This window comes from Acomys russatus, chromosome X (assembly GCF_903995435.1).
Source record: "Acomys russatus chromosome X, mAcoRus1.1, whole genome shotgun sequence".
Classification (NCBI taxonomy): Eukaryota; Metazoa; Chordata; class Mammalia; order Rodentia; family Muridae; genus Acomys; species Acomys russatus.
Window position 1 is genome coordinate 4,103,629 of NC_067169.1, and position 12,723 is coordinate 4,116,351.

Consider the following 12,723-nt stretch of genomic DNA (forward strand, 5'->3'; position numbering starts at 1 on the left):
TTGTTAAATATGCCTTAAATCCAGTGACATAATTATTGGTAACATCTAACATTTGTATGCTACTACTGCACCCTTAGGGTTTTGATGCCATGCTGATTGATGTTGTGGTCACAGGCATCCTAGCTGTATAGGAGTTGTGGTTGCTTTCTTCATTCAGAAGCTAGTATGGCAGCCTCCTGTTACCATTAAAGCTAGTCCTCAAAGAGGGTATATTCTGGTTAGTTGCAGTTCAGGGGACTGTGGGATAACTCTAACATTTAATGATTAACATAACCAGGATCTTTGGACTACAACACATGCTGTAACAAGTAACTTACATAGTTACTCAGAACCAGTGTTGTGAATCCCCAGCCAGGATCTAGTGAAGTGTATTCTCCTTATTATGTTTACATTCTGATAAGAAGCAAATTTTAGTTAGTTAGTGAAATTACAGACTTTTCTACATAAAAGTCTGTGATCTCATTTTACAATCCCCAGACTAATGTTAAAAGGTAAAGCTTCAGAAGTCTTAGTCATGTGGAGTCTCCTTAATGTGACTATTTTGTTATATTTGCTTAATGTTGAGTAATAACTTTAAGCTTGTCAGTGTTCTTTCTCACTAACAGAAAATGACATTAAAAGAGCATAGGCACAGTGACAGAGGGAGTGGGAGGAGTGGGGAGGGGAATGGTGAACATTCTTTTCTCTAGGTACTTATGTTTAAGAATATAAATATTCATAAAGATGTCTAACATTAAAACCGATTTGAAAGTGAATTCATTAGGGCATAAATGTTTCTTACTTGTATTCTCATTATTCTATATTAAGTATACTTTCTTGGGGAGATGGATAGACATTCAGATAGAGCTTTTTCCTTTGTTCTTTAGTTCTGTTGTCTCTTTGAAAATTCTAGAACATTTATCATACTCATATATACACAAAATTATACAGCAACATGTAAAATATAAGCAACTTGGTGCTTCTACAAAACAATGCCCAATTTATTGGTATGTTGTTAATTTTAGAAATTCAAAAGCAGGCACTCAATTCCCACTCTATAAGAAACTGCCCAATTAAAGAAATGCTTAAAACTAAACACTTATACCTGTATTTTATATACCTCTAATAAATAATCATATTACTTTTGTTTTATATTTTAGTACACATGGGATAGAAATTATGGCCTGTCGATTGACTATGTATAGACTGTGAGCAAAAAAGTTTTTTCCCATTTGCATAGGGCCAAAAAAACCATCTCTACCACAACAATAAAACCAAAGAAATTTACAACCTCAAGCTTATGTAACTATTAAAATTAACCTTGTTCTATCTGGATTTATGAAAAAAATGTTGATCTATGTTTGATCTACTTTTATGGAAAGTTTGTGACACCATACATAGTGGCTTTTGGGAGTGCATGTGGACATGCATATGTACAGCTATGCATGCATATGCCAAGAAAGCATTCTTAGTCCCTCTTTTTGCATAATAGTTTTTGTCTTTGTGACTACCATGATAGACAGGTGATCAGATCTTGTACTTGCCAGTTCTCATATGGTTGTCCATAAAGAACTGTGTTTGATCTAAGAGGAGAATGTCAAGCCAGCAGGGAACATTAGTGTCCTACTAACAGAATTGATACATTGATGTTAGGAATTTTTTTTTCTTTTTCCTGAGGTTTCTAGGCTGGCATGTAGTAAGTCTGAACCTGATGTGGGACATGATAGAAGAGCATTTGTATTGGGAAAATGGGCTAAATCACAGGGAAAAATTATCCCAATAGATGGAGTAAGAAAAGGTTGATTAACATATATGAATTCTACAAAGACAGAATAATCCCTTGAAATCAACTACTTTTTATTTAAACCTAAGTAGTGACTATATTATAAGTAAGCAAAATGTCTCTTCATGACAGAAATTTATTGCAATTCTTCTAAAATTTCAATAGGAAAGTGAATTTTGTCTTTCTTGCTTAATTGGAGAGCTGCAATGATAGTAGCAATGATGGGTATTGCTAGTGAACATTGAATATTTTCAATGTTCTAAGAATAGAATGTTATTTTACAGCATATATTAGTGTGATGACTTATGCGAACTTAAGATATCACAATTAAGTAGGTAGCAGAGCTCAGGCATGAGTCACATCCATTTTGATTTTAGAGTTCATGTAAGTTTTATTGTGATTATGATATTGAAGCAATATAACAAAATACACGTATATTCTCTTCTTCCCTCTGAGGTTTAACAATTACTTATTATTTTTTCATGGATCTTTTAGGGTTTAAGTGGAGTGAAATTGTTTTCTTATTGCAGTCAAATACTAAGAATAACATTAAATTAACTGTTACTTATTGGGGGATTCAAAGCATCGTAAATACACGTACAAAGTACACTGTTTTGTTATTTAGCTGAGAAAAAACCAGTTGAAAATATTGAGATGGCTTATAACTTCTTATCTCAGTTCAGGTTCTTTATATCCTGAAGCAAGGATAGACTGTGCTTTGTTTGGATAGGTGGAAACTCAGGGCAGGAAAAGTAGAGGTAAAGTAGGAAAGGAAGGGGGTATTGCATGAGTATGTGGAATGATACTTTATGATGAACAACAACAAAAAAAATTTCTTGGAATTTGTCTTCCTTAGTTGGAAAGCATGTGTCCATTGAGTTAGAATGTGTATATCTCTATATAAGTTGTGTGGCACCATTGTGCCTACAAATGGTACAAGGGAGACAGTATGGAAAAGTTACTTTCCAGGATTCTTCTCATCCCATTATGTTTCTTTGGTTATAGTTTTGCCTCAAAGTGATTAAACTGCCTTATCCTCTCTAGATACTACATGCTGACATCCAAGAGGATGCTCTATACCATGTTCTGTGGAGGTGGACTAGATTTTGAGTGTAGGAAGAGTCAGAAACACCAAGCAAAAATGGATGGTCAGCAACCTGCATGAAAATATTCAGCATTCCTGAACCTGAGTGATGGAAACACAGGCTGGATGGAAGTTAGTAGGTCAAGTGGTAGGAACAAAGCAAGCATATGTGAAACCCATGTGAAATGCTAATATATATTCTGAGTACATATAGGATCTTGATATAGTTTGTTTGGTAGAATGCCTATTTAGCAAGTGCAAATCTCTGGGTTACATCCTCAGCACTGCACAAAAAGATGTGGTGACACATACATCCACTCCAATCCCTACATTCAGGAAGTGGAGGCAAGAGGATCAGAACTTCCAAGACATCCTCTGTTCCATATCTAATTAAAGGCTAATCTGGGATATATGAGACCTTGTCAACAAGAACAAAAAGATTGTGAATATTCACAGAAATGTGATGTCATACAATCATTGACAAGCCACTGTATATATACACATACATATATTCAAGACTCAATATAGAATATCAAACAAAGACTATGGAGTACTTAAAACGAATGCTACTTCACTTGGCACATAGAGTTAGATAAGCAACTCAAATTCAGTCCTGATCAGATATTAAAGAATCTTTTTTCATCTCTAACAGATGATTTATCTAAGTCTGAACATTTACTAAAGCTTAACTTAGGTTGATGAAATAAACTGGTATTTTTAATTTTTTTAAATTTATTTTTTTATTGATTTATTCTTGTTACACCTCAATGGTTATCCCATCCCTTGTATCTTCCCATTCTTCCCTCCCTCCCATTTTCCCCTTACTCCTCTCCCCTATGACTGTGACTGAGGGGGATTACCTCCCCCTGTATATGCTCATAGGGTATCAAGTCTCTTCTTGGTAGCCTGCTATCTTTCCTCTGAGTGTCACCAGGCCCCCCACCCTCCAGGGGACATGGTCAAATGTGAGGCACCAGAGTACATGTGAAAGTCACATCCTACTCTCCACTCAACTGTGGCGAATGTCCTGTCCATTGGCTAGATCTGGGTAGGGGTTTGAAGTTTACAGCCTGTATTGGACTTGGCTGGTGCCTTAGTTTGAGCAGGACCCCTGGGCCCAAATCTGCCTATCATAATGTTCTACTTGTAGGTTTCTAGGACCCTCTGGATCCTTCAACTTTGCTATTCTCCCATGCTTCTCTCATCTAGAGTCCCAATAGGATGTCATCCCCTCTGTCCCAGTTTCCTGGTAAGTGAAGGCTTTCGTGGGACATGCCCCTTGGGCTAGTATGCAGATACAAGTGAGTATATACCATTTGAGTCTTTCTGCTTCTGGGTTAACTCACTCATTATGATCATTTCTACCTCAATCCATTTGTCCACAAATTTCTGGAATTCCTTGTTTTTAATAGCTGAGTAGTATTCCATAGTGTATATGTACCACAGTTTCTTTATCCATTCTTCTACTGAGGGACACTTAGGCTGTTTCCATGTTCTGGCTATTATGAATAAGGCTGCTATGAACATGGTTGAACAAATTTTCTTGTTATGTGCTGGAACATCGTCTGGGTATATTCCAAAGAGTGGAATAGCTGGGTCTTGAGGAAGCCCTATTCCCAGTTTTCTGAGATAGCACCAGATAGATTTCCAAAGTGGCTGTACTAGTTTGCATTCCCACCAGCAATGAAGGAGTGTTCCTCTCTCCCCACATCCTCACCAGCATGTGGTGTCACTTGAATTTTTGATCTTAGCCATTCTGATGGGTGTAAGATGGAATCTCAGAGTTGTTTTGATTCGCATTTCCCTGATGACTAAGGCGGTTGAGCATTTCTTTAAGTGTTTCTCAGCCATTTGATATTCCTCTGTTGAGAATTCTCTGTTTAGTTCCAAGCCCCATTTCTCTCTCTTTTTTTGAAAGATTTATTTATTTATTTATTATCTATACAGTGCTCTGCTTGCATGTACTCCTGCAAGCCAGAAGAGGGCGCCATATCACATTATAGATGGTTATGTGGTTGCCGGGAATTGAACTCAGGACCTTTAGAACAGGCAGTGCTCTTAACCACTGAGCCATCTCTCCAGCCCCAAGCCCCATTTCTCAATTGGATTATTTGGTTTGATGGCATTTAATTTCTTGAGTTCTTTATATATTTTGGATATTAGACCTTTATCAGATGTAGGGTTGGTGAAGATCTTTTCCCAGTCTGTAGGCTGTCGCTTTGGGTATTTTTAATTTTTAAAGTGATGAGTTGTTCTTATGAATTAGATCCTCCATGATGAAGACATCTGCTTCCAATTCTTGTAGACATCAATGTGAATCGTCATTAAAGTAATATTTTCAAGGAAGAATATATATATACATACACATATGCACATATATATATATATATGTATATCAACATTTAACATTGGATGAATATTATGGAACTTGGAAATCTGTACTTCCGGCTTCACATAAGACAGCCAATAAAGCATTGATAGTGTCATACTGGCTTGACTCTTTATGTCTGGGAAGTCAAAAAATGTATTGACTGTTTCAAATAATTAAAGCAGGACTTTTCACCTAGTCTCTGAGGTAAAATCTGAAATATGAAACATTTAAAAAGGCACAATTTGATCTTGCACACAAAGGAGTCTGAAGTTGATAATGCAGCTGGAAATGTTCTCTTGTTTTTATTTTCTTTTTTTCTGAGCATTCTTCTAGGTCAGGTGGTGTGGACATCCCTGAGGCTCCCAGAGCAGGGATTTCAAATGACTGCATAACAGATTGTTCTTAAACTGAAATGTGTATAAAAATTTTTGGGAATTTTAGTTCATAGCAAATAAATGGCACTCTTTTAGGGACAAGATTTTTGCTATATTCACTTAGAATATTTATATATGTCTTAGAAGTCAAGTTAGATTAAAATTACTCAGGATTATTTTCTAATAAACATGTTTTGTGTAGTTTTCCTATTTATCACTAGTATTTTATATTACTTATTAATTAATAATAGCTGTATTAATAATATTGTTATATTTAACATACACTGAAAATAAAATTTATGAATTGTGATATACTTATATATGCTGGCATGTAAGGAGCTCCTAAATACCCTTTCTTTTTTGTTAAATCTTCTCATATATATTATTTCCTAACCACAGTCTCCCTTCCTACTCCTCCACTCTCCTCCCCTCCCCTCCCACTACTCTCTTCTACCAACATCCTTTTCTCCCTTTGCTTACCTTCAGAAAAGAGCAGGTCTCCCAGGGACATCAACCAAACATGACATAGCAAGCTACAATAAGACCAGGCACATACCATTCCATCAAAGCTGGATGATGTAACACAGAAGGAGAAAAAGGGTCCCAGAAACAGGCAAAAGAGTCAGAGATATCTCTCACTTCCACGACTAGGAATTCCACAAGAACAACAAGCTACTCAACCATAACATTAAAACATAATTTGTTTGTTCCTTGAGACTCTATGCCATATATTTTTTTATCATATTTGTTCCCATCCCCCCAATGCCTCCCAGATCCTCCCCTATACACCTACCCCTCCAATTCCATGTTCTTTCTCTTTATCAAAACAAACAAAACCACATTTGTATTAGCCAGCTATTCCTGAGCATGGAGCTTGACCTGGAGTGTGATTGATATAGCCAATGTCACCTAATTGGAGAAAACTGATTTTTCTTCCACCCAGCAGCTTTCAGTTATGGAGGGCTTTGTGCTTAGTGGTGAGATTTTATGTCTACTTGCATGTCTTCATGATGGGATTTTGTCTGGTTTGAATTTGTGAAGGTCTTATGCATACTGTCATTGTTTCTGTGAGTTAACTTGGGCGTCTGCCCTAAAGTCTCCAGAAATCTCAGTTTCCTAGGAATCATACACCACATTTAGCTCTTATAATTTTCTTCCCTGCTCTTCCACTAGATTTCTGAGCCTTGAGGTGAAGAGTATACTTTCAATATCCCGTATAGTAATGAGCACTCCAAAGACTTCTCTCTGTGTTGTCCAGTTGTTTGGAACTCTGGGTTCAGTCTCTAAGCAGTCCTAAATCAGCATGGTGGGGGAATTGGCTGATCTAGTCTATAGTCTTAATGATCTCAGCGGACTTACAGGAGTATAGCAAAATGTGCCTTGATGATTGAAAATTCAGTCACTCATGTCAGTTGAGGTGAAGTGTGGGTGTGCAGAAATCAAGGAGATGTGTTATCTGTTATAACGATCTCCCCATGTCTCCCTTCAAAAGTCTCTTTTTTTGGGGGGAGGGTGGGCACGACTCAGTGGCTCGAAGCATTTGTGTAGTCTCTTCACCACCACCACAAAAAAGATAAAATACTGCTCCCAAATTCTATACTTTTTCTCCCTAAAATGTTGTCTTCTGAAGAGATTCTAAGTCTTTCTCACAAAGCAGCATTATGTCCCCTTTCTGCCATAAACCCCAGATTAGTGAACCAAAATGCTGAGAATTGCTTTGGCCATGACTTAGAAGATGGAGAGGCTAGTGGCCAGGAAACCAATGGGCAGTAAGGGATTTAGCTAACGAAACAACATCAGGGACTTGTCCAGGGTCAGATTCATTAAAACTAATTACTCACATATTCCACTTCTCCATCTTCATCTGAAGAGCAGTCCCTTTTGCTTTGAGGATTTCAGAGCATTTTTCTAGCTTAGCTGATGAAAAGTAACATATTTATTAAGGTTACAAAGTTTTCAGATTTTGAACTGCAAGTGGTAAAGTGAGGTTTCAGGTAAGTCTTTAATTGCTTTCTGCAAGCTCCCAGTTGTCAATGCATTTTAGGCAATTAGAGTCCTGTTATTAGTGTTAATGACCAAAGGCTTTTTCTGCAAAAGCTTACAGATGAAATAACCTTTTACTAGCAAATTGTTATCAACATTAAATCTTACTAGTTGAGTGTTATTGTTCAGACACCTAGAAGCAGTATTTGAAACACAAGATCTTGTTTTCAGCCTGAAATTATGGCAATGCTGCCATTAGTGAAGAAATGATGATGTTATTGCTTTCTAAAGTAATACATATATTTATATATGTACAAAAATTACAGAAGGCAAGAGACATTGCTTATTTGTGGAACAGAAAATAAAGGGAGAAAGAATTACAGATAGTTCTTACCTCTTCTATGGCATTTTCACCTTACCATTTGATATTAACATTCATGAAGAGATCTCTATAATTCTCTGGAGCCAGGAGCAATATCCATTCCCATTTCAGCAATCCATCACTTTGAAAGGTGAGCAGATAATAGGAACGTATGTTTCATTTATCGTTCTCTGCCAGTAGAGGAAATGACAGTAATATTGAAACTTTCTAATATCTCACTTGAAGTGTAGGAGTAGGTTGATTATTTGCCCACATTCCCAGGGTATGGTCAGCATCCTTCCTCTCCAAAGTATAGACCACAAAATTGGAAAGCCCCTTCCATCTGTCTTGTTTGAAACTAAAACGAACTTGTCTAGATATTTGGTTACCAAGTGATGTGTGTGTGTGTGTGAGGTAGAAGGTTGGGCAAATAGCAGTATAGGAATATATAGTTATACCAATTACTACCACTACCAAAGTTGGGGAATCCTAGTCAAATTTGAGCTTGTATTTTTACTGGAAGAATGGCCTTTATTGAAAAAGTCTATTACTAACAAAGCATGGGACGTGTATTCACTCAATCATATGCCCAGGGTCCAGTACTTAATATATCATAAGAGTATGGAATTTGTACTCTGAATGATTAAGTTAGAAATATAAGTACATGAACTTTGGATGATAGCTTTAATTACATTAGATCTTTTTAATTTTACTATTTATTTTTATTTACCTCTTTAAACAAATATTTCTTATACATTTTTCTTAGCCATCATGTTCTAGAAACTATACTTAATCATGTCCTTTTTAGAAGAAATACTAAACAACTAAGGAAGTGGATACTCACTAAGGTGAATCCATGTGACTCATTTATGAAGTATTAGAGACAGCATTCAATGTAACTTCCTTCTATTTTGTGGACAATGTAATGTTTATTCTTCCCTAAATTACTGCCAGAGGATATTTATACAACCTGTACTGAAAATAGTCACTATCTAGGAAAAATTCCAGTGTGTCTATATATATCAAAGAGTTCACTGTAGTATGATGAACACTGATGATCAAATGAAGAAGATATATTTTTGATGTTTGGAAAATTACTTTCTAACTGGGCCATCTTGTTCAATGACTAAAACACATGCTAATATTGTAAAGATCCCTATGAGCATTGACAATGGATCCTCTAACTCTGCAGAGTTCTAGAGGCTTCACAGAAGGGGTAACATTTAAAGTTGGCCTTGAAAAATAAGTAGGAATTTGTGGTGAAATAAATCTTTGTAATGTAATTATAAAGTATAACCATGTGCAAGCTAATTGGATTTTTCTGATTCTCAATCTGAAGGCAAAAAGATATTTAAAATCACTTGAGCCCTTTGAGATGGTAGGCTAGGATTATTTCCAGGAAGTATATAAATAGCAGATAAGAACTAGTTAGTCTATTGGAAAAGTAAGATACTGTGATGGCTACCATTCACTATCAGCTTGACAGGATCTGGAACTACTTAGATAGTGGTATATTAGTTTTTTCAATTGCTGTGATAAATACAATGACCACAGACAACTTGAGGAGGAAAAAGGTTATTTAATTTCATATTTCCATGTCATAATTTGGATCAAAGTAAGCTGAGGCAGGAGCAAAAGCAGGAATCTGGAGGCAGGAACTGAAGCAGAAGCCATGGAGGAATACTGCTTGCTAGCCTGCTTGCTCTCCAGGCCCATATTTATCTACTTTTCTTATATCCTACAGGACCACTTGCCACAGGGTTGCACTGCCCTCTATATAGGTTGCATCCACCTATATTGCTCATTAATAAAGCCAATGAACAAAGACTTGCCTACTGGTCAATCTGATGGAGACTGTGATGGCTATTCTTGGTTGTCAACTTGACTATAGCTGGAATGAACTACAATCCAGAAATGGAAGCCACACCTATGATCTGAATCTTGAGGTGGGAGGACAGCATGCCTTTGATCTGGACCTTTAGGCCAGAGGACACAGGCTTTTGATTGATATCTTGATGTAGGAAGACACATTCCTTTAATAGAGATCTTGAGGTAGGACAACACATCTTTAATATGGGTCACATTCTTCTGGGAGTCTCAATAAGGACATTAAATGAGGAACATTTTGATCTTTGCCTGCTTGCCCTCACCTTGCTAGCACATCTATTTCTTTGCTGGCCCTGTGGGACTGAGAAAACTACTAGACTCTTAGACTAGCCATTGTTAGATTCAGAGCTAGCCATTCTTGGATTAGTTGGACTGCAGCCTGTGCTTCATACTTTATTTCAATAAATTCTCTGTGTGTGTGTGTGTGTGTGTGTGTGTGTGTGTGTGTGTGTGTGTGTGTGTGTGCATGCGAGAGAGAGAGAGAGAGAGAGAGAGAGAGAGAGAGAGAGAGAGAGAGAGAGAGAGAGAGAGATTCTATAAGTTCTGTAACTCAAGAGAACTCTAACTAATAGAGATAGATTTTGGTAGCAGGAGTGCTTCTAGAAAAACAAAAGTAACAAACTATAGAAATGATCCCTGAAAGTATAGTCTTTAAAAAATATATAAAGATGATTTTTTTAGTATCTAGAAAAGAAGTTTCAATTCACCAGAACCTTTAAGCTCACCAGCACTTTCAGCTACTGAAGCCTCTCTAGCCATTCCCTCTCCTGGGAGCTCAAAGAGCACCGAAAGCCCATGGTGTGAATTATATTACAAACTTAAGGAGATAAATGTCTTTGATTATTATGATTTATTAATTGTGAGTGGCAATGGATTTGGTGACCTTGTATATGAAACTTTTGATATTTTTTAGGAAAATGATGATCCTGGTTGTTTGCTCTTAGCATCTCTGTATAAATTGATAAAGGATAGAAATAATCTCTGTGATAGAATTAACCAACCTGAGAATACAGTGAAGGACAATAAAGAGCTCAGTATAAAATTGACCTGGAGAGGTCAGGAGATCCACAGGAAGATCAATGGAGCCAACAAATCTGGGAAGAGGAGGAAGAGGAGAGGAGGAGGAGGGTGCTACAAAGACTGATGCACCAACCAAGGACCATGCTTGGTGTGGACCTTGACTCTCTGCTCAGATGTAGTAGATAAGCAAGCAGAAAACATTGCAAACAAATGAAAGAAATGCTACACTGGATGGTGGCAAAAGACAATGCTCAAAGGTGAATCAATTTCCAGACTTGAGCCAGTTTGCAGACCCAGAACCCCTTTAATAAAGGGATGGCCAAGTTCCCCTAATAAAGGACCTTGATACAAAACCTAAAAGTTTTACTGTTAGCCTTTCTCCAGTCCTTGCCCAGAGGGACACATGGCTGTTTACAAGGGTAACTGTACCCTAGGGAAAAGGAAATAATTGGATTTTCTGGGATCTATTGAATATAAATTGATACTGCTTATAAATTGATATGGACTCCAGGAGATCCCAAGAAGCATTGTGGCCCTCCAGTTAAAGTAGGGGCTTGTGTAGCTGGGGTGATTAGTGGAGTTTTGGCTGATGTTGGCAACAGTAGGTCCAGCAGATTTCTGAACACACCTATGGTTGTTCTCTCTGTTCCAGAATGTTTAACTGGGACAGAGATACTTAGAAATTGGTAGAATTCTCACACTGGTTCCCTGACCTATGGTGTGAGGGCTCTTATGGTTGGACAGGCTAAATGGAAGCCTTTAGAGTTGCCTTGTCAGGGAACATAGTGAATACAAAACAGTATCATACCCCTGGAGTAATTGCAAAATTAGTGCCACAATTAAGGACTTGAAAGATGCAGGGTTGGTGGTTCCTACCATATCTCCCTTTACATTTCCTATCTGGCCAATACAGAAGGCAATAGATTTTAGAGAATGACAGTTTACTATTGAAACTTCAGTTAGGTAGTGACTCCAATTGCAGCTGTTGTACCAGTTGTGGTGTCCTTACCTGAGAAAATTAATACATCTCCTCATGTATGGTATGCAGCTATTAATCTAGCAAATGCCTTTTTCCCAGTATCTGTCCATGAGAAGCAATGTGCTATCAGTTGGCAAGGCCAGCAGTGTACCTTTACACTTTTATCTCAAGAATATATTAACTATCCTGCCCTGTGTCATAACTTACATGGGATCTTGATCATCTGTCTGTTTGACAAAATATCATACCGGTACACTGTATTGATGAAATTATGCTGACTGGATCAAGTGAGCAGGAGGTAGCAACCAATTTGAACTTATTGGCAACACATATGCACATTGGAGTATGGGAAATAAATCCAACCAAAATGCAAGAACTTTCTATCTCAGTGAAATTCTTAGGAGTCCAGTGGCATGAGGCATATAGGGATATTCCTTCTAAGTTGAAGCAAAAGTTGTTGCACATGGTATTCTCCATAGGGACTTACACTTCTCTAGCTTCCTCTCTTGCTTTTCATCCTGATTCGTGGTCTCCATCTGACACAAAATCTGGGAAACTAAGCTCTACCTTCTTTTCTTCTGCAAGGAAGAAGCACCTCACTTAGGTGCCTATTTGGTTTCTAGAGACAGCACATTCCCCACTTGGTTATGTTACTCTGGTTCATATATCAAGTGAGTTGGAAAGCAGCTAGGGGCTGGGAACACGAGAAGCTCTGCAACAGGTGTGCTCTGCTGTGCAGGTTGCTCTACCAGTTTGACCATATGATCCAGCAGATCAGATCATTCTTGAGATATCAGTGTCAGATAGGGATACAATTTGGAGCCGTTGACAGGCCTCTATAGGTGAATTATAGAAGAGCCCTTTGAGTGTTGGAGCCAGACTCTACCACCATCTTCAGACCT

The 12,723-nt window shown here is 37.6% G+C and overlaps 1 pseudogene; it reads right to left on the bottom strand.

Moving 5' to 3' along the window:
* Positions 1-10,382: 10,382 nt before the first annotated feature.
* On the bottom strand, positions 10,383-10,474 carry LOC127186113 (uncharacterized; annotated as a pseudogene).
* Between the last annotated feature and the right edge of the window lie 2,249 nt (positions 10,475-12,723).